This window comes from Carassius carassius, chromosome 38 (assembly GCF_963082965.1).
Source record: "Carassius carassius chromosome 38, fCarCar2.1, whole genome shotgun sequence".
Taxonomy (NCBI): domain Eukaryota; kingdom Metazoa; phylum Chordata; class Actinopteri; order Cypriniformes; family Cyprinidae; genus Carassius; species Carassius carassius.
Window position 1 is genome coordinate 1,400,080 of NC_081792.1, and position 20,535 is coordinate 1,420,614.

The 20,535-nt window shown below is 42.6% G+C and overlaps 12 non-coding genes across 12 annotated transcripts; 4 read left to right on the forward strand and 8 right to left on the reverse strand.

Moving 5' to 3' along the window:
• Positions 1–1,269: 1,269 nt before the first annotated feature.
• trnac-gca (transfer RNA cysteine (anticodon GCA)) lies at positions 1,270–1,341 on the reverse strand. Its single transcript has one exon. It is a non-coding gene; the product is annotated as a tRNA-Cys (tRNA).
• A 1,259-nt stretch (positions 1,342–2,600) lies between these two features.
• On the reverse strand, positions 2,601–2,673 carry trnac-gca (transfer RNA cysteine (anticodon GCA)). The gene has a single exon. It is a non-coding gene; the product is annotated as a tRNA-Cys (tRNA).
• A 1,007-nt stretch (positions 2,674–3,680) lies between these two features.
• On the reverse strand, positions 3,681–3,752 carry trnac-gca (transfer RNA cysteine (anticodon GCA)). The gene has a single exon. It is a non-coding gene; the product is annotated as a tRNA-Cys (tRNA).
• Positions 3,753–4,559: 807 nt separating this feature from the next.
• trnac-gca (transfer RNA cysteine (anticodon GCA)) lies at positions 4,560–4,631 on the reverse strand. Its single transcript has one exon. It is a non-coding gene; the product is annotated as a tRNA-Cys (tRNA).
• Positions 4,632–5,890: 1,259 nt separating this feature from the next.
• Positions 5,891–5,963, reverse strand: trnac-gca (transfer RNA cysteine (anticodon GCA)). The gene has a single exon. It is a non-coding gene; the product is annotated as a tRNA-Cys (tRNA).
• A 1,007-nt stretch (positions 5,964–6,970) lies between these two features.
• On the reverse strand, positions 6,971–7,042 carry trnac-gca (transfer RNA cysteine (anticodon GCA)). The gene has a single exon. It is a non-coding gene; the product is annotated as a tRNA-Cys (tRNA).
• A 1,996-nt stretch (positions 7,043–9,038) lies between these two features.
• trnan-guu (transfer RNA asparagine (anticodon GUU)) lies at positions 9,039–9,126 on the forward strand. The gene is given in 2 exon segments: positions 9,039–9,075; positions 9,091–9,126. It is a non-coding gene; the product is annotated as a tRNA-Asn (tRNA).
• A 1,952-nt stretch (positions 9,127–11,078) lies between these two features.
• trnae-cuc (transfer RNA glutamic acid (anticodon CUC)) lies at positions 11,079–11,150 on the reverse strand. The gene has a single exon. It is a non-coding gene; the product is annotated as a tRNA-Glu (tRNA).
• Positions 11,151–14,932: 3,782 nt separating this feature from the next.
• trnah-aug (transfer RNA histidin (anticodon AUG)) lies at positions 14,933–15,005 on the reverse strand. The gene has a single exon. It is a non-coding gene; the product is annotated as a tRNA-His (tRNA).
• Positions 15,006–15,144: 139 nt separating this feature from the next.
• On the forward strand, positions 15,145–15,216 carry trnae-cuc (transfer RNA glutamic acid (anticodon CUC)). The gene has a single exon. It is a non-coding gene; the product is annotated as a tRNA-Glu (tRNA).
• A 2,146-nt stretch (positions 15,217–17,362) lies between these two features.
• Positions 17,363–17,434, forward strand: trnae-uuc (transfer RNA glutamic acid (anticodon UUC)). Its single transcript has one exon. It is a non-coding gene; the product is annotated as a tRNA-Glu (tRNA).
• Positions 17,435–19,340: 1,906 nt separating this feature from the next.
• Positions 19,341–19,428, forward strand: trnay-gua (transfer RNA tyrosine (anticodon GUA)). The gene is given in 2 exon segments: positions 19,341–19,377; positions 19,393–19,428. It is a non-coding gene; the product is annotated as a tRNA-Tyr (tRNA).
• The last annotated feature ends 1,107 nt before the right edge of the window (positions 19,429–20,535 follow it).

Genomic DNA, 20,535 nt, shown 5'->3' on the forward strand with positions numbered 1-20,535 from the left:
ACTCTACAACTCAAAACCTTCAAATAAGACAAGTCCAAAGGGGACACCAAGATTTGAACTGTGGACAACTTGATTACAGACTCACTTTGAAATCATGTCGTTGATTATGTCAAGCAAGCCAGATCCAAAACGTAGACCTATTGATCTGCAGACAAATGCTCTGTCGTTGAGCTATAACCCCGTACTGCATGAGCACAAACCTCAAAAATGAATTTATGTCAAGGATTTGTTTATTCCTAATATGCCAAGCCCAAATTAGGCACATGGATGGAACCTGGGACCTCTTAATCTGCAATCAAACCCCGTGCCATTGAGATATAACCCTGTACAGTATGAGCACAAAAAGGCAGGAAGATATGGCTACACATATTCCTAACATTCCAAGTCCTAAGGGGGCATTCACATTTGAACCGGGGACCTCTTGATCTGCAGTCAAATGCTCTACCACTGAGCTATACCCCCACAGACTCCCTGGATCATAGCCTCACACAAGATGACAGACTCACTTTTGAATAAAGTTTTTGGATATGACAAGCATGCCAGATACAAAAAAAAGAACCTCTCGAAAGATGTGCCACTGAGTTACAATCATATACAGAATCTTTCTATATAGATATGATTGCACTAATTCCTAATCTGCCAAATCCATAAGCGGCACTCGGATTTGAACCGTGGACCTCTTGATCTGCACTCAAATACTCTACCACTGAACTATGCCCCGACACCTTTGCAGAAAAATGCTCTTTCATTAAGCTATACCCCTACAGACTTCTGTGCTTTGAGTCAAAGATTAAGTTAGATCCTACGATTAAACAATATCAAACATTGACTCCTTCACTGTAAACTCAGGTCTTTGGTTACTCCAAATCAGAATCAGCAACTCTACAGCTCAAAACCTCCAAATAAGACAAGTCCAAAGGGGACACCCAGATTTGAACTGTGGACGACTTGATTACAGACTCACTTTGAAATCATTTCGTTGATTATGTCAAGTAAGAAAGATCCAAAATGTAGACCTATTGATCTGCAGACAAATGCTCTGTTGTTGAGCTATAACCCCATACTGCATGAGCACAAACCTCAAAAATGAATTTATGTCAAGGATTTGTTTATTCCTAATATGCCAAGCTCAAATTAGGCACATGGAATGAACCCGGGACCTCTTAATCTGCAATCAAACGCCGTGCCATTGAGATATAACCCTGTACAGTATGAGCACAAAAAGGCAGGAAGATATGGCTACACATATTCCTAACATGCCAATTCCAAAGGGGGCACCCGGATTTGAACCGGGGACCTCTTGATCTGCAGTCAAATGCTCTACCACTGAGCTATACCCCCGCAGACTCTCTGGATCATAGCCTCACACAAGATGACAGACTCACTTTTGAATTAAGTTTTTGGATATGACAAGCAAGCCAGATACAAAAAAGATCCTCTCGAGAGGATGTGCCACTGAGTTACAATCACATACAGAATCTTTCTTTATAGATATGTTTGCACTTATTCCTAATCTGCCAAATCCATAAGCGGCACTCGGATTTGAACCAAGGACCTCTTGATCTGAACTCAAATGCTTTACCACTGAACTTTGCCCCCACATCTTTGCAGAAAAATGCTCTTTCATTAAGCCATACCCCTACAGACTTCTGTGTTTCGAGCCAAAGATTAAGTTAGATCCTACGACTCAACAATATCAAACATTGACTCCTTCACTGTAAACTCAGGTCTTTGGTTACTCCAAATCAGAATCAGCAACTCTACAACTCAAAACCTCCAAATAAGACAAGTCCAAAGGGGACACCCAGATTTGAACTGTGACTTGATTACTGTGACTCACTTTTGAATAAAGTTTATGGATATGAAAAGCATGCCACATACAAAAAAGATCCTCTCGAGAGGATGCACCACTGAGTTACAATCACATAGAATCTTTCTATATAGATATGTTTGCACTTATTCCTAAACTGCCAAATCCACAAGGGGCACAAGGATTTGAACCGGAGACCTCTTGATCTGCAGTCAAATGCTCTACCACTGAACTATACCCCCACATCTTTGCAGAAAAATGTTCTTTCTTTGAGCCATACCCCCACAGACTTCTGTGCTTAGAGCCAAAGATTCAGTTAGATCCTACGATTCAATAATATCAAACATTGACTGCTTCACTGTAAACTCAGGTCTTTGGTTACTCAAAATCCGAATCAACAACTCTACAACTCAAAACCTCCAAATAAGACAAGTCCAAAGGGGACACCCAGATTTGAACTGTGGACGACTTGATTACAGACTCACTTTGAAATCATCTCGTTGATTATGTCAAGCAAGCCAGATCCAAAACATAGACCTATTGATCTGCAGACAAATGCTCTGTTGTTGAGCTATAACCCCGTACTGCATAAGCACAAACCTCTAAAATGAATTTATTTCAAGGATTTGTTTATTCCTAATATGCCAAGCCCAAATTAGGCACATGGAATGAACCTGGGACGTCTTGATCTGCAATCAAACGCCGTGCCATTGAGATATAACCCCGTACAGTATGAGCACAAAAAGGCAGGAAGATATGGCTACACATATTCCTAACATGCCAAATCCAAAGGGGGCACCCGGATTTGAACCGGGGACCTCTTGAATCTGCAGTCAAATGCTCTACCACTGAGATATACCCCCACAGACTGCCTGAATCATAGCCTCACACAAGATGAGAGACTCAATTTTGAATACAGTTTTTGGATATGACAAGCATGCCAAAAACAAAAACAAACCTCTCGAGAGGATGTGCCACTGAGTTACAATCACATAGAATCTTTCTGTATAGATATGTTTGCACTTATTCCTAATATGCCAAATCCATAAGCAGCACTCGGATTTGCTCTACCACTGAGCTATACCCCCACAGATTCCCTGGATCATAGCAACACACAAGATGACAGACTCACTTTTGAATAAAGTTTTTGGATATGACAAGCATGCCAGATACAAAAAAGAACCACTCGAGAGGATGTGCCACTGAGTTATAATCACATACAGAATCTTTCTATATAGATATGTTTGCACTTATTCCTAATCTGCAAAACCGGGGACCTCTTGATCTGCAGTCAAATGCTCTCACACTGAGCCATACCCCCAAATCTTTGCAGAAAAATGCTCTTTCATTGAGCCAAACCCCCACAGACTTATGTGATTAGAGCCAAATATTAAGTTAGATCCCACGATTCAACAATATCAAACATTGACTGCTTCACTGTAAACTCAGGTTTTGGTTACTCCAAATCAGAATCAACAACTCTACAACTCAAACCCTCCAAATAAGACAAGTCCAAAAGGGGGCACCCAGATTTGAACTGTGGACGACTTGATTACAGACTCTCTTTGAAATCATGTCGTTGATTATGTCAAGCAAGCCAGATCCAAAACGTAGACCTATTGATCTGCAGACAAATGCTCTGTTGTTGAGCTTTAACCCCGTACTGCATGAGCACAAACCTCAAAAATGAATTTATTTCAAGGATTTGTTTAATCCTAATATGCCAAGCCCAAATTAGGCACATGGAATGAACCTGGGACCTCTTATTCTGCAAACAAACGCTGTGCCATTGAGATATAACCCTGTATAGTATGAGCAAAAAAAAGGCAGGAAAACATGGCTACACATATTCCTAACATGCCAAATCCAAAGGGGGCATCTGGATTTGAACCTGGGACCTCTTGATCTGCAGTCAAATGCTCTTCCACTGAGCTATACCCCCACAGACTACCTGAATCATAGCCTCACACAAGATGACAGACTCACTTTTGAATAAAGTTTTTGGATATGACAAGCATGCCAGATACAAAAAAAAGAACCTCTCGAAAGATGTGCCACTGAGTTACAATCATATACAGAATCTTTCTATATAGATATGATTGCACTAATTCCTAATCTGCCAAATCCATAAGCGGCACTCGGATTTGAACCGTGGACCTCTTGATCTGCACTCAAATACTCTACCACTGAACTATGCCCCGACACCTTTGCAGAAAAATGCTCTTTCATTAAGCTATACCCCTACAGACTTCTGTGCTTTGAGTCAAAGATTAAGTTAGATCCTACGATTAAACAATATCAAACATTGACTCCTTCACTGTAAACTCAGGTCTTTGGTTACTCCAAATCAGAATCAGCAACTCTACAGCTCAAAACCTCCAAATAAGACAAGTCCAAAGGGGACACCCAGATTTGAACTGTGGACGACTTGATTACAGACTCACTTTGAAATCATTTCGTTGATTATGTCAAGTAAGAAAGATCCAAAATGTAGACCTATTGATCTGCAGACAAATGCTCTGTTGTTGAGCTATAACCCCATACTGCATGAGCACAAACCTCAAAAATGAATTTATGTCAAGGATTTGTTTATTCCTAATATGCCAAGCTCAAATTAGGCACATGGAATGAACCCGGGACCTCTTAATCTGCAATCAAACGCCGTGCCATTGAGATATAACCCTGTACAGTATGAGCACAAAAAGGCAGGAAGATATGGCTACACATATTCCTAACATGCCAATTCCAAAGGGGGCACCCGGATTTGAACCGGGGACCTCTTGATCTGCAGTCAAATGCTCTACCACTGAGCTATACCCCCGCAGACTCTCTGGATCATAGCCTCACACAAGATGACAGACTCACTTTTGAATTAAGTTTTTGGATATGACAAGCAAGCCAGATACAAAAAAGATCCTCTCGAGAGGATGTGCCACTGAGTTACAATCACATACAGAATCTTTCTTTATAGATATGTTTGCACTTATTCCTAATCTGCCAAATCCATAAGCGGCACTCGGATTTGAACCAAGGACCTCTTGATCTGAACTCAAATGCTTTACCACTGAACTTTGCCCCCACATCTTTGCAGAAAAATGCTCTTTCATTAAGCCATACCCCTACAGACTTCTGTGTTTCGAGCCAAAGATTAAGTTAGATCCTACGACTCAACAATATCAAACATTGACTCCTTCACTGTAAACTCAGGTCTTTGGTTACTCCAAATCAGAATCAGCAACTCTACAACTCAAAACCTCCAAATAAGACAAGTCCAAAGGGGACACCCAGATTTGAACTGTGACTTGATTACTGTGACTCACTTTTGAATAAAGTTTATGGATATGAAAAGCATGCCACATACAAAAAAGATCCTCTCGAGAGGATGCACCACTGAGTTACAATCACATAGAATCTTTCTATATAGATATGTTTGCACTTATTCCTAAACTGCCAAATCCACAAGGGGCACAAGGATTTGAACCGGAGACCTCTTGATCTGCAGTCAAATGCTCTACCACTGAACTATACCCCCACATCTTTGCAGAAAAATGTTCTTTCTTTGAGCCATACCCCCACAGACTTCTGTGCTTAGAGCCAAAGATTCAGTTAGATCCTACGATTCAATAATATCAAACATTGACTGCTTCACTGTAAACTCAGGTCTTTGGTTACTCAAAATCCGAATCAACAACTCTACAACTCAAAACCTCCAAATAAGACAAGTCCAAAGGGGACACCCAGATTTGAACTGTGGACGACTTGATTACAGACTCACTTTGAAATCATCTCGTTGATTATGTCAAGCAAGCCAGATCCAAAACATAGACCTATTGATCTGCAGACAAATGCTCTGTTGTTGAGCTATAACCCCGTACTGCATAAGCACAAACCTCTAAAATGAATTTATTTCAAGGATTTGTTTATTCCTAATATGCCAAGCCCAAATTAGGCACATGGAATGAACCTGGGACGTCTTGATCTGCAATCAAACGCCGTGCCATTGAGATATAACCCCGTACAGTATGAGCACAAAAAGGCAGGAAGATATGGCTACACATATTCCTAACATGCCAAATCCAAAGGGGGCACCCGGATTTGAACCGGGGACCTCTTGAATCTGCAGTCAAATGCTCTACCACTGAGATATACCCCCACAGACTGCCTGAATCATAGCCTCACACAAGATGAGAGACTCAATTTTGAATACAGTTTTTGGATATGACAAGCATGCCAAATACAAAAACAAACCTCTCGAGAGGATGTGCCACTGAGTTACAATCACATAGAATCTTTCTGTATAGATATGTTTGCACTTATTCCTAATATGCCAAATCCATAAGCAGCACTCGGATTTGCTCTACCACTGAGCTATACCCCCACAGATTCCCTGGATCATAGCAACACACAAGATGACAGACTCACTTTTGAATAAAGTTTTTGGATATGACAAGCATGCCAGATACAAAAAAGAACCACTCGAGAGGATGTGCCACTGAGTTATAATCACATACAGAATCTTTCTATATAGATATGTTTGCACTTATTCCTAATCTGCAAAACCGGGGACCTCTTGATCTGCAGTCAAATGCTCTCACACTGAGCCATACCCCCAAATCTTTGCAGAAAAATGCTCTTTCATTGAGCCAAACCCCCACAGACTTATGTGATTAGAGCCAAATATTAAGTTAGATCCCACGATTCAACAATATCAAACATTGACTGCTTCACTGTAAACTCAGGTTTTGGTTACTCCAAATCAGAATCAACAACTCTACAACTCAAACCCTCCAAATAAGACAAGTCCAAAAGGGGGCACCCAGATTTGAACTGTGGACGACTTGATTACAGACTCTCTTTGAAATCATGTCGTTGATTATGTCAAGCAAGCCAGATCCAAAACGTAGACCTATTGATCTGCAGACAAATGCTCTGTTGTTGAGCTTTAACCCCGTACTGCATGAGCACAAACCTCAAAAATGAATTTATTTCAAGGATTTGTTTAATCCTAATATGCCAAGCCCAAATTAGGCACATGGAATGAACCTGGGACCTCTTATTCTGCAAACAAACGCTGTGCCATTGAGATATAACCCTGTATAGTATGAGCAAAAAAAAGGCAGGAAAACATGGCTACACATATTCCTAACATGCCAAATCCAAAGGGGGCATCTGGATTTGAACCTGGGACCTCTTGATCTGCAGTCAAATGCTCTTCCACTGAGCTATACCCCCACAGACTACCTGAATCATAGCCTCACACAACATGATAGACTCGCGTTTAAATAAAGTTTATGGATATGACAAGCATGCCTAATACAAAAAAGATCCTCTCGAGAGGATTTGCCACTGAGTTACAATCACATAGAATCTTTCTATATAGATATGTTTGCACTTATTCCTAATCTGCCAAATCCATAAGCAGCCCTCGGATTTGCTCTACCACTGAGCTATACCCCCACAGATTCCCTGGATCATAGCCACACACAAGATGACAGACTCACTTTTGAATAAAGTTTTTGGATATGACAAGCATGCCAGATACAAAAAAGAACCTCTCGAGAGGATGTGCCACTGAGTTATAATCACATACAGAATCTTTCTATATAGATATGTTTGCACTTATTCCTAATCTGAAAAACCGGGGACCTCTTGATCTGCAGTCAAATGCTCTCACACTGAGCCATACCCCCAAATCTTTGCAGAAAAATGCTCTTTCATTGAGCCAAACCCTCACAGACTTCTGTGATTAGAGCCAAATATTAAGTTAGATCCCATGATTCAACAAAATCAAACATTGACTGCTTCACTGTAAACTCAGGTCTTTGGTTACTCCAAATCAGAATCAACAACTCTACAACTCAAACCCTCCAAATAAGACAAGTCCAAAGCGGGCACCCAGATTTGAACTGTGGACGACTTGATTACAGACTCACTTTGAAATCATGTCGTTGATTATGTCAAGCAAGCCAGATCCAAAACGTAAACCTATTGATCTGCAGACAAATGCTCTTTCGTTGAGCTATAACCTCATACTGCATGAGCACAAACCACAGAAATGAACTTATGTCAAGGATTTGTTTAATCCTAATATGCCAAGCCCAAATTAGGCACATGGAATGAACCTGGGACCTCTTGATCTGCAATCACATGCCGTGACATTGAGATATAAACCCGTACAGTATGAGCACAAAAAGGCAGGAAGATATGGCTACACATATTCCTAACATGCCAAATCCAAAGGTGGCACTCGGATTTGAACCGGGGACCTCTTGATCTGCAGTCAAATGCTCTACCACTGATTCTCCCTGGATCATAGCCACACACAAGATGACAAACTCACTTTTGAATAAAGTTTTTGGATATGACAAGCATGCCAGATACAAAAAAGAACCTCTCGAGAGGATGTGCCACTGAGTTATAATCACATACAGAATCTTTCTATATAGATATGTTTGCACTTATTCGTAATCTGCAAAACCGGGGACCTCTTGATCTGCAGTCAAATGGTCTACCACTGAACTATGCCCCCACATCTTTGCAGAAAAATGCTCTTTCATTAAGCCATACCCCTACAGACTTCTTTGCTTAGAGCCAAATATCAAGTTAGATCCTACGATTCAACACTATCAAACATTGACTGCTTCACTGTAAACTCAGGTCTTTGGTTACTCCAAATCAGAATCAACAACTCTACAACTCAAACCCTCCAAATAAGACAAGTCCAAAGGGGGCTCCCAGATTTGAACTGTGGACGACTTTATTACAGACTCTCTTTGAAATCATGTCGTTGATTATGTCAAGCAAGCCAGATCCAAAACGTAGACCTATTGATCTGCAGACAAATGCTCTGTTGTTGAGCTATAACCCCGTACTGCATAAGCACAAACCTCTAAAATGAATTTATGTCAAGGATTTGTTTATTCCTAATATGCCAAGCCCAAATTAGGCACATGGAATGAACCTGGGACGTCTTGATCTGCAATCAAACGCCGTGCCATTGAGATATAACCCCGTACAGTATGAGCACAAAAAGGCAGGAAGATATGGCTACACATATTCCTAACATGCCAAATCCAAACGGGGCATCCGGATTTGAACAGGGACCTCTTGATCTGCAGTCAACTCTTCAACACCCGGTATGGGAACGCATGCTTCTTTTTGCTTCCCTCCTCAAAAATCCAGCACATCTTTCTGCACCAGATGTCAAGGCTCTGTCTAACACTTTACCCCTTCGATAGCTCAGCTGGTAGAGCGGAGGACTGTTGGTTGGAGTGTTGGCAATCCTTAGGTCGCTGGTTTGACTCTGGCTCGAAGGAGGTCTTTTTTTCAAGTGCTCACCATTTTTTTTGGTTTGGAGCTGGCTTTCTTGCAGCTGTTAGCAGAGCTTGAATTCGCAGTCCACAATTGGAAGCCAAAAGAGCTTTCCCTGACCGGGAATCGAACCCGGGCTGTGGCGGTGAGAGCGCCGAATCCTAAACACTAGACCACCAGGGAGGGGCTGGTGGCCTGGTGGGCTGGTGGGCTGGTGGGCTGGTGGCCTGGTGGCCTGGTAGGCTTACCTACTGATAACAAGGTGAGAATAAGCAGACAGCAATGCTTGCCACTGTCACATCTAAAACCAACAACTCTGTAGCAATTGGGAGTCTCTACTATTTGTGGGCCAGCTGCGCAATGGATAACGTGTCTGACTACAGATCAGAAGATTCTAGGTTCGACTCCTGGCTGGCTTGTTCTGTGCTTGTTTTTCTCCGGCTTATTTTGTTGTTGTGTTTTTTTTTCTTCTCCAAAATCTAGAAGAAAAGGCAAATCTCCAGGCATTCTTTTTTTTTTCCAAAAAAGACATATTCTGCACACCCATTCCGATGTCTAGGGGAGACACGAACATGCTTCGGTATTGCCATTCGTATGTCAATTTTGGACCTTGACAGACCGACGATAGACAGTTTTTCATCTAGATAACGGTTGCAATGTGTGTTTTCAGATGCATGACAAGTATTTTCACCTGGACAAGAGCTTAATTACCAGTTCAAGGTATCAATTCAGCAATCACAGGACTCTGGCCAAAAAACTGAACCCCCGGGGTGAGTCAACAAACATGTCCCTTGAATGCATGTAACACTATTTATTTCTGTAAACCACACTGGCCAGATTTAATGAAAGTGGCCCACAAGCTTGGTTCCGATGTCTATGGGGAGACGCGTAACATGCTTCGGTATTGCCATTCATCACACAAGCTCTCCGATAAGCTCGCGATTAACGTGGTAATAAAATGCAGGCTGGTGGGCCAGTTGATTCTAGATTGAACAATTTCATCTCTACTCTGTAACTGCTTTACTACTTTGAAGGGTGTAATGCCATGTGGTTTTGATGTCATGGGCTTGCCATTTTGAAGCCTTATCACTAATTGCCACCTGGACATTTAGAATAAGTTGTAAACTGAGTTAAACTGAAGGAGCGAATAATCAGCAACTTTGCCGATTAAAAATTGGTCTCACTTTCATTGTTTCCCTCACAATGTCATTTTTGTACCTTGACAGAGTGACGATAGGCAGTTTTTCCTCTAGATAACGGTTGCCGTGTGTGTTTTCAAATGGATGACACAAGTATTTTCACCTGGAAAAGAGCTTAATTACCAGTTCGAGGTATCAATTCAGCAATCACAGGAATCTGCCCAAATAAACTGAACTCCCGGGGTGAGTAAAAAACACAGATCCCTTGAATGCATACAACACTATATAATTCAGAAAACCGTCCTTTTGGATAATTCTTGTTTTGCCAAATTATTATCACATTGTTACAGTCGCAGACCTAAAGCAACAGGCCACTACAAGATCCTGCGCCCACACTGACCACATGTATGGAAAGTGCGCCAGAAGCCAATGGCCAGTTTAAGGTTTCCAAATCCCATATGGTCTAGCGCTTAGGATTCCTGGTTTTCACCCAGGCGGCCCAGGTTTGACTCCCGGTATGGGAAAGCATACTCCTTTTTGATTCCCTCCTCAAAAATCCAGCACATCTTCCTGCACCAGAAGTGACTTTTTGGCCAGCAGTAGAGCTACAGCACCGTGATATGTCGAGCACTTTGCCCCTTCGATAGCTCAGCTGGAAGAGTGGAGGACTGTAGGTGGGAGTGTTGGCAATCCTTAGGTCGCTGGCTCGAAGGAGGTCTTTTTTTCAAGTGCTCACCATTTTTTGGTTTGGAGCTGGCTTTCTAACAGCTGTAAGCAGAGCTTTAATTCACAATCCACAACTGGAAGCCAAAAGAGCTTTCCTTGACCGGGAATCAAACCCGGGCCGCGGCGGTGAGAGCGCCGAATCCTAACCACTAGACCACCAGGGAGGGGCTGGTGGGCTGGTGGGCTTAGCTCCTGATAACAAGGTGAGAATAAGCAGACAGTAATGCTTGCCACTGTCACATCTAAAACCAACAACTCTGTTGCAATTAGGGGTCTTTACTAATGGTGGGCCAGTGGTGCAATAGGTAAAGCGTCTGACTACGGATCAGAAGATTCTAGGTTCAACTCCTGGCTGGCTCGCTCTGTGCTTGTTTTTCTCCGGCTAATTTTGTTGTTGTGTTTTTTTTTTTCTCCAAAATCCAGAAGAAAAGGCAAATCTTCAGGCATTCTTCTTTTTTTCCAAAAAAGACATATTCTGCACACCCATTCCGATGTCTAGGGAAGACACGGACATGCTTCGGTATTGCCATTCGTCTCACAAGCACTCTGACAAGTTCGGCGATTAAAGGGGAAATAAACTGCAGGCTGGCAGCCAGTTGATTTTTGAATGAACAATTTCATTGCTACTCTGTAACTGCTTCATTACTTTGAAGGGTGTAATGCCATGTGGTTTTGATGTCACGGGCTTGCCATTTTGAAGCCTTATCACTAATTGCCACCTGAACATTGAGAATAAATTGTAATCTGCATTAAACTGAACGAGCGAATAATCAGCAACTTTGCGGATAAAAAATTGGTCTCACTTTCATTATTAACCTCAAAATATGTCAATTCTGTACCTTGACAGACCGACGATAGGCAGTTTTTCATCTAGATAACGGTTGCAATGTGTGTTTTCAGATGCATGACACAAGTATTTTCACCTGGACAAGAGCTTAATTACCAGTTCAAGGTATCAATTCGGAGAAAAACAAGCACAGAGCGAGTCAGCCAGGAGTCAGACCTAGAATCTTCTGATCCCTAGTCAGACGCGTTATCCATTGCGCCACTGGCCCACCGATAGTAAAGACCCCTGATTGCTACAGAGTTGTTGGTTTTAGATGTGACAGCAGTAAACATGCTGTCTGCTTATTCTCACCTTGTTATCAGGAGGTAAGCCCTGATAATTGCCGACCTTATCCGAGACCTTGTGTGATGAATGGCAATACCGAAGCATGTTACATGACTCCCCATTGACATCGGAACCTCAACCTATAAGGGTTCTGTAGGTCTACTGCTGTCCAAAAAGTCACTTCTGATGAAGGAAGATGTGCTGGCTTTTTGAGGAGGGAAGCAAAAAAGTTCAAGCTTTCCCATACTGGGAGTCGACCCCTGGCCGAATGGGAGAAAACCAGGAATCCTAACTGCTAGACCATATGGGAACTGGCCAGCTTTAACTGGGCACAAGCTTGTGGGCCACTTTCCTTAATCTGGCCAATGTGGTTTACAGAAATAAATAGTGTTGCATGCATTCAAGGGACATGGAAAAACTGCCTATCGTCGGTCTGTCAAGGTACAAATTTGACATACGAATGGCAATACCGAAGCATGTCCGTGTCTCCCCTAGACATCGAAATGGGTGTGCAGAATATGTCTTTTTTGGAAAAATAGAAGAATGCCTGGATAATTGCCTTTTCTTCTGGATTTTGGAGAAGAAGAAAAAAAACACAACAACAAAATAAGCCGGAGAAAAACAAGCACAGAGTGACAAAGCTAGGAGTCAAACCTAGAATCTTCTGATCCGTAGTCAGACGCGTTATTCATTGCGCCATTGGCCCACCGATAGTAGAGACCCCCGATTGCTACAGAGTTGTTGGTTTTAGATGTGACAGTGGCAAGCATTGCTGTCTGCTTATTCTCACCTTGTTATCAGGAGGTAAGCCTACAAACCCACCAGCCCACCAGCCCCTCCCTGGTGGTCTAGTGGTTAGGATTCAGCGCCGCAGCAGCCTGGGTTCGATTCCCGGTCAGGGAAAGCTCTTTTGGCTTCCAATTGTGGACTTGATTGAAAAATTGGTGAGCACTTGAAAAAAATACCTCCTTCGAGCCGAACCAGCAACCTAAGGATTGCCAACACTCCAACCTACAGTCCTCCACTCTAGCAGCTGAGATATAGAAGGGGCAAAGTGCTAGACAGAACCTCGACATATCACGGTCCTGTAGCTCTACTGCTGGCCAAAAAGTCACTTCTGGTGCAGGAAGATGTGCTGGATTTTTGAGGAAGGAAGCAAAAAGGAGCATGCGTTCCCATACCGGGAGTCGAACCCGTGCCACCTGTGTGAAAACCAGGAATCCTAACCGCTAGACCATAGATTGTGTAGTGGCCTGTTGCTTTAGGTCTGCGATTGTCACAATGTGATAATAATTTTGCAAAACAAGAATTATCCAAAAGGACGGTTTTCTGAATTATATAGTGTTGTATGCATTCAAGGGATCTGGTTTTTTTACTCACCCCGGGGTATCAGTTTTTTGGCCAGAGTCCTGTGATTGCTGAATTGATACCTTGAACTGGTAATTAAGCTTTTGTCCAGGTGAAAATACTTGTGTCATGCATCTGAAAACACACATTGCAACCGTTATCTAGATGAAAAACTGTCTATCGTCGGTCTGTCAAGGTCCAAAATTGACATACGAATGGCAATACCGAAGCATGTCCGTGTTTCCCCTAGACATCAGAATGGGTGTGCAGAATATGTCATTTTTGGAAAAAAAGAAGAATGCCTGGAGATTTGCCTTTACTTATAGATTTTGGAGAAGAAAAAAAAACACAACAACAAAATAAGCCGGAGAAAAACAAGCACAGAGTGACAAAGCTAGGAGTCAAACCTAGAATCTTCTGATCCGTAGTCAGACGCGTTATTCATTGCGCCAATGGCCCACCGATAGTAGAGACCCCCGATTGCTACAGAGTTGTTGGTTTTAGATGTGACAGTGGCAAGCATTGCTGTCTGCTTATTCTCACCTTGTTATCAGGAGGTAAGCCTACAAGCCCACCAGCCCACCAGCCCCTCCCTGGTGGTCTAGTGGTTAGGATTCAGCGCCGCACCAGCCTGGGTTCGATTCCTGGTCAGGGAAAGCTCTTTTGGCTTCCAATTGTGGACTTGATTGAAAAATTGGTGAGCACTTGAAAAAAATACCTCCTTCGAGCCGAACCAGCAACCTAAGGATTGCCAACACTCCAACCTACAGTCCTCCACTCTAGCAGCTGAGATATAGAAGGGACAAAGTGCTAGACAGAACCTCGACATATCACGGTCCTGTAGCTCTACTGCTGGCCAAAAAGTCACTTCTGGTGCAGGAAGATGTGCTGGATTTTTGAGGAGGGAAGCAAAAAGGAGCATGCAAACCCATACCGGGAGTCGAACCCGTGCCACCTGGGTGAAAACCAGGAATCCTAACCGCTAGACCATAGATTTTGTAGTGGCCTGTTGCTTTAGGTCTGCGATTGTCACAATGTGATAATAATTTTGCAAAACAAGAATTATCCAAAAGGACGGTTTTCTGAATTATATAGTGTTGTATGCATTCAAGGGATCTGGTTTTTTTACTCACCCCGGGGGTTCAGTTTTTTGGCCAGAGTCCTGTGATTGCTGAATTGATACCTTGAACTGGTAATTAAGCTCTTGTCCAGGTGAAAATACTTGTGTCATGCATCTGAAAACACACATTGCAACCGTTATCTAGATGAAAAACTGTCTATCGTCGGTCTGTCAAGGTCCAAAATTGACATACGAATGGCAATACCGAAGCATGTCCATGTTTCCCCTAGACATCAGAATGGGTGTGCAGAATATGTCATTTTTGGAAAAAAAGAAGAATGCATGGAGATTTGCCTTTACTTATAGATTTTGGAGAAGAAAAAAAAAAACACAACAACAAACTAAGCCGGAGAAAAACAAGCAAAGAGCGAGCCAGCCAGGAGTTGAACCTAGAATCTTCTGATCCATAGTCAGACACGTTATCCATTGCGCCACTGGCCCACCAATAGTAGAGACTCCCAATTGCTACAGAGTTGTTGGTTTTAGATGTGACAGTGGCAAGCATTGCTGTCTGCTTATTCTCACCTTGTTATCAGGAGGTAAGCCTACCAGCCCACCAGCCCACCAGCCCACCAGCCCCTCCCTGGTGGTCTAGTGGTTAGGATTCGGCGCTCTCACCGCTGCGGCCCGGGTTCGATTCCCGGTCAGGGAAAGCTCTTTTGACTTCCAATTGTGGACTGCGAATTCAAGCTCTGCTAACAGCTGCGAGAAAGCCAGCTCCAAACCAAAAAAATGGTGAGCACCTCCTTCGAGCCGGAGTCGGACCAGCGACCTAAGGATTGCCAACACTCCAACCTACAGACCTCCGCTCTACCAGCTGAGCTATCGAAGGGACAAAGTGTTAGACAGAACCTCGACATCTGATGCAGGAAGATGTGCTGGATTTTTGAGGAGGGAAGCAAAAAGGAGCATGCGTTCCCATACCGGGAGTCGAACTCTGGCCGCCTGGGTGAAAACCAGGAATCCTAACCGCTACACCATATGGGATTTGGACACCGTAAACTGGCCATTGGCGCACTTTCCATATATGTGGTCAGTGTGGGCGCAGGATCTTGTAGTGGCCTGTTGCTTTAGGTCTGCGACTGTAACAATGTGATAATAATTTGGCAAAACAAGAATTTGCCAAAAGGACGGTTTTCTGAATTATATAGTGTTGTATGCATTCAAGGGATATGTTTTTTTTACTCACCCCGGGGGTTCAGTTTTTTTGGGCAGATTCCTGTGATTGCTGAATTGATAGCTTGAACTGGTAATAAAGCTCTTGTCCAGGTGAAAATACCTCCTTTTTTTAAAGCAACAGGGCACTACAAGATCCTGCACCCACACTGACCACATGTATGGAAAGTGCGCCAATGGCCAATTTAAGGTGTCCAAATCCGATATGGTCTAGCAGTTAAGATTCCTGGTTTTCACCCAGGCAGCCTGGGTTTGACTCCCGGTATGGGAAAGCTTGATCTTTTTTGCTTCTCTCCTCAAAAAGCCAGCATATCTTCCTGCACCAGAAGTGACTTTTTGGACAGCAGTAGAGCTACAGAACCCTGATACCTTCTGATAGGTTTGAACCTACTCATCCATGCTGGCCAGGGTGCACCCTCCCCCGCTAGAGAAGGCAGCTTGAGGTGGGTGGAAGTCGGAAGAAAAATTTTAGGATGAGGCCTAGAGAAAACACTTGTACTGTACTCAGGGCACTCAGAGGAATCCATTCATGTAAGTTTTGTCACATAATACTGTAGAATTTGCATAAAAATGTATGTCCACGGGAGCACTACGGAGGTCCCGCTGAATAAATTGTAAATGGACATTTAAAAAAAAAAAAACCTCTCATTTGCCATTTATTCAGCACGCCCTTCCTAATGGTTCCGTGGACAGATAAATTTTAGCGATTTCGAGGTTGAAGTCTCATCAGCTGTACTCTGCAAGCTCCGAGGAATCCATTTTTGTAAGTTTTGTCCCATAATACTGTAGACATATGCATAGAGAAAATGTTGGTTAATTTCACCACAAGTGGTGCATGTTCACCAAAATGTCACAAATTTTAGGCAATAAAATAGAAAGTTGCCTACGTGCTGGAATGTACAAAACTGATGACAAACATATGGTCAGACATACATACAGGGCCTTTCTTTAGAATAAATCAAGCAGGGGGCCTCTCCTCTCTAGGGAGGTATTAAAATTGTAATCATAAGGAAAAGTTTGACTATTGTGGAACCGCCCCATATAGTGTATATAAGGAGATACCAAATAACATTCGAGAGATTTACTTGCAAGGACTCGGCGTTGTTTTCCATAAAATAAAGTCTTTTCTTCTGAGAGAAAACCACTGACTGAGTGTGATTCTTCTGAGAACCTGTAGACGACACTACATCAGCAACTTTCCGGATTAAAAATTGGTCTCACTTTCATTATTAACCTCACAATATGTCAATTTTGTACCTTGACAGACCGATGATAGGCAGTTTTTCATCTAGATAATGGTTGCAATGTGTGTTTTCAGATGCATGACACAAGTATTTTCACCTGGACAAGAGCTTAATTACCAGTTCAAGGTATCAATTCAGCAATCTCAGGAATCTGCCCAAAAAAACTGAACCCCCGGGGTGAGTAAAAAAACAGATCCCTTGAATGCATACAACACTATATAATTCAGAAAACCGTCCTTTTGGATAATTCTTGTTTTGCCAAATTATTATCACATTGTTAAAGTCGCAGACCTAAAGCAACAGGCGACTACAAGATCCTGCGCCCACACTGACCACATGTATGGAAAGTGCGCCAATTGCCAGATTAAGGTGTCCAAATCCCATATGGTCTAGCGGTTAGGATTCCTGGTTTTCACCCAGGTGTCCCGGGTTCGACTCCCGGTATGGGAACGCATGCTCCTTTTTGATTCCCTCCTCAGAAATCCAGCACATCTTCCTGCACCAGATGTCGAAGTTCTGTTTAGCACTTTGCCTCTTCGATAGCTCAGCTGGTAGAGTGGAGGACTGCAGGTTGGAGTGTCGGCAATGCTTAGGTTGCTGGTTCGACTCCTGCTCGAAGAAGGTCTTTTTTTCAAGTGCTCACCATTTTTTTGGTTTGGAGCTGGCTTTATCGCAGCTGTTAGCAGAGCTTGAATTCGCAGTCCACAATTGGAAGCCAAAAGAGCTTTCCCTGACCGGGAATCGAACTCGGGCAGCAGCGGTGAGAGAGCCGAATCCTGACCACCAGGGAGGGGCTGATGGGCTGGTAGGCTTACCTCCTGATAACAAGGTGAGAATAAGCAGACAGCAATGCTTGCCACTGTCACATCCAAAACCAACAACTCTGTAGCAATCAGGGGTCTTTACTATCGGTGGGCCAGTGGCGCAAGGGATAACGAGTCTGATTACGGATCAGAAGATTCTAGGTTCGACTCCTGGCTGGCTTGCTCTGTGCTTGTTTTTCTCCGGCTTATTTTGTTGTTGTGTTTTTTTTTCTTCTCCAAAATCTAGAAGAAAAGGCAAATCTCCAGGCATTCTTCTTTTTTTCCAAAAAAGACATATTCTGCACACCCATTCCGATGTCTAGGGGAGACACGGACATGCTTCGGTATTGCCATTCGTATGTCAATTTTGGACCTTGACAGACCGACGATAGACAGTTTTTCATCTAGATAACGGTTGCAATGTGTGTTTTCAGATGCATGACGCAAGTATTTTTACCTGGACAAGAGCTTAATTACCAGTTCAAGGTATCAATTCAGCAATCACAGGACTCTGGCCAAAAAACTGAACCCCAGGTGAGTCAACAAACATGTCCCTTGAATGCATGTAACACCATTTATTTCTGTAAACCACACTGGCCAGATTTAATGAAAGTGGCCCACTTGCTTGTGCCCAGTTAAAGCTGGCCAGTTCCCATATGGTCTAGCAGTTAGGATTCCTGGATTTCTCCCATGCGGCCAGGGGTCGACTCCCGGTATGGGAAAGCTTGATCTTTTTTGCTTCTCTCCTTAAAAAGCCAGCACATCTTCCTGCACCAGAAGTGACTTTTTGGACAGCAGTAGAGCTACAGAACCCTGATAGGTTGAGGCTCCGATGTCTATGGGGATTCGCGTAACATGCTTCGGTATTGCCATTCATCACACAAGCTCTCCGATAAGCTCGGCGATTAACGTGGTAATAAAATGCAGGCTGGTGGGCCAGTTGATTCTAGATTGATCAATTTCATCTCTACTCTGTAACTGCTTTACTACTTTGAAGGGTGTAATGCCATGTGGTCAATGTCAATTTTGTACCTTGACAGACCGACGATAGAGAGTTTTTCATCTAGATAACGGTTGCAATGTGTGTTTTCTGATGCATGATACAAGTATTTTCACCTGGACAAGAGCTTAATTACCAGTTCAAGGTATCAATTCAGCAATCACAGGAATCTGCCCAAAAAAACTGAACCGCCGGGGGGGAGAAAAAAAAACAGATCCCTTGAATGCATACAACACTATATAATTCAGAAAACCGTCCTTTTGGATAATTCTTGTTTTGCCAAATTATTATCACATTGTTACAGTCGCAGACCTAAAGCAACAGGCCACTACAAGATCCTGCGCCCACACTGACCACATGTATGGAAAGTGTGCCAATGGCCAGTTTAAGGTGTCCAAATCCCATATGGTCTAGCACTTACGATTCCTGGTTTTACCCAGATGGCCCGGGTTCGACTCCCGGTATGGGAACGCATGCTCCTTTTTGCTTCCCTCCTCAAAAATCCAGCACATCTTCCTGCACCAGATGTCGAGGTTTTGTCTCGCACTTTGCCCCTTCGATAGCTCAGCTGGTAGAGCGGAGGACTGTAGGTTGGAGTGTTGGCAATCCTTAGGTCGCTGGTTCGACTCCGGCTCGAAGGAGGTCTTTTTTTCAAGTGCTCACCATTATTTTTGTTTGGAGCTGGCTTTCTCACAGCTGTAAGCAGAGTTTGAATTTGCAGTCCACAATTGGAAGCCAAAAGAGCTTTCCCTGACCGGGAGTCGAACCCGGGCCGCGGCGGTTAGAGCGCCGAATCCTAACCAATTGACCACCAGGGAGGGGCTGGTTGGCTGGTGGGCTTACCTCCTGATAACAAGATGAGAATAGTTAACTAATAGTTAAATTAATTAAATTAATAAATTACTTAAAATATTTGTGTATAGACCTCCTATATGTCAAAAGATAAATCCACATTTTAATTAGTAATCCATTATCCCTTTAATTGTCTACATTTATCATTTCAGTGACTGCTCTATAATGACATTATATTGTTTAATCTATATTGATATAATCTATTATACATAAGATTTTTCCTTTAGTGCTTTTTCAAATACAAGCATACTAACTTGTATTTGAAATGTGCTGTAATGTCCATTTCTGACTCCCTTGGGAAAACTACTTGGTTACAGTCAAGTCTTTGGGATAGTAGTGGCCAGATACCAGTCCCTTTGAGACCTTTCCTGAGATCTTTAACCTGGCTTTTGACACGTCCAAGTACCTGAAAACAAAATGTACAAAGACAGTTTAATTTTGAAACAGCACAATAAAGATTAAATAATTGATTTCCATTTCATAAAACTATTTTTCCATAAACAGTGAGCTTAGGCAACATATTTTATTAGATTGAGATACACACACACACACACACACACACACTACCTGTCAAAAGTTTTGGATTTATTAAAGATTTTTAAGTCTCTTCTGATCAACAAGGCTTCATTTATTTGATTAAAAAAAATATATATAATAAAAACAAAGTAATAATGTGTAATATTACAACAATATAAAACGGCTGTTTTCTATGTTAATATGTAGTAAAGTGTAATTTATTACTGTGATCAAAGCAAAAAGAAAGGTACATAGACGGATAGGTTTTATAGTTTTGCTAGGTAGTTACTAGGCCATTGCTCATATTCTAAGTGGTTGCTAGGGTGTTACTAGAATGTTTTAGTACCTACCTAGGTATTACACTAAAACATTAAAAGTTT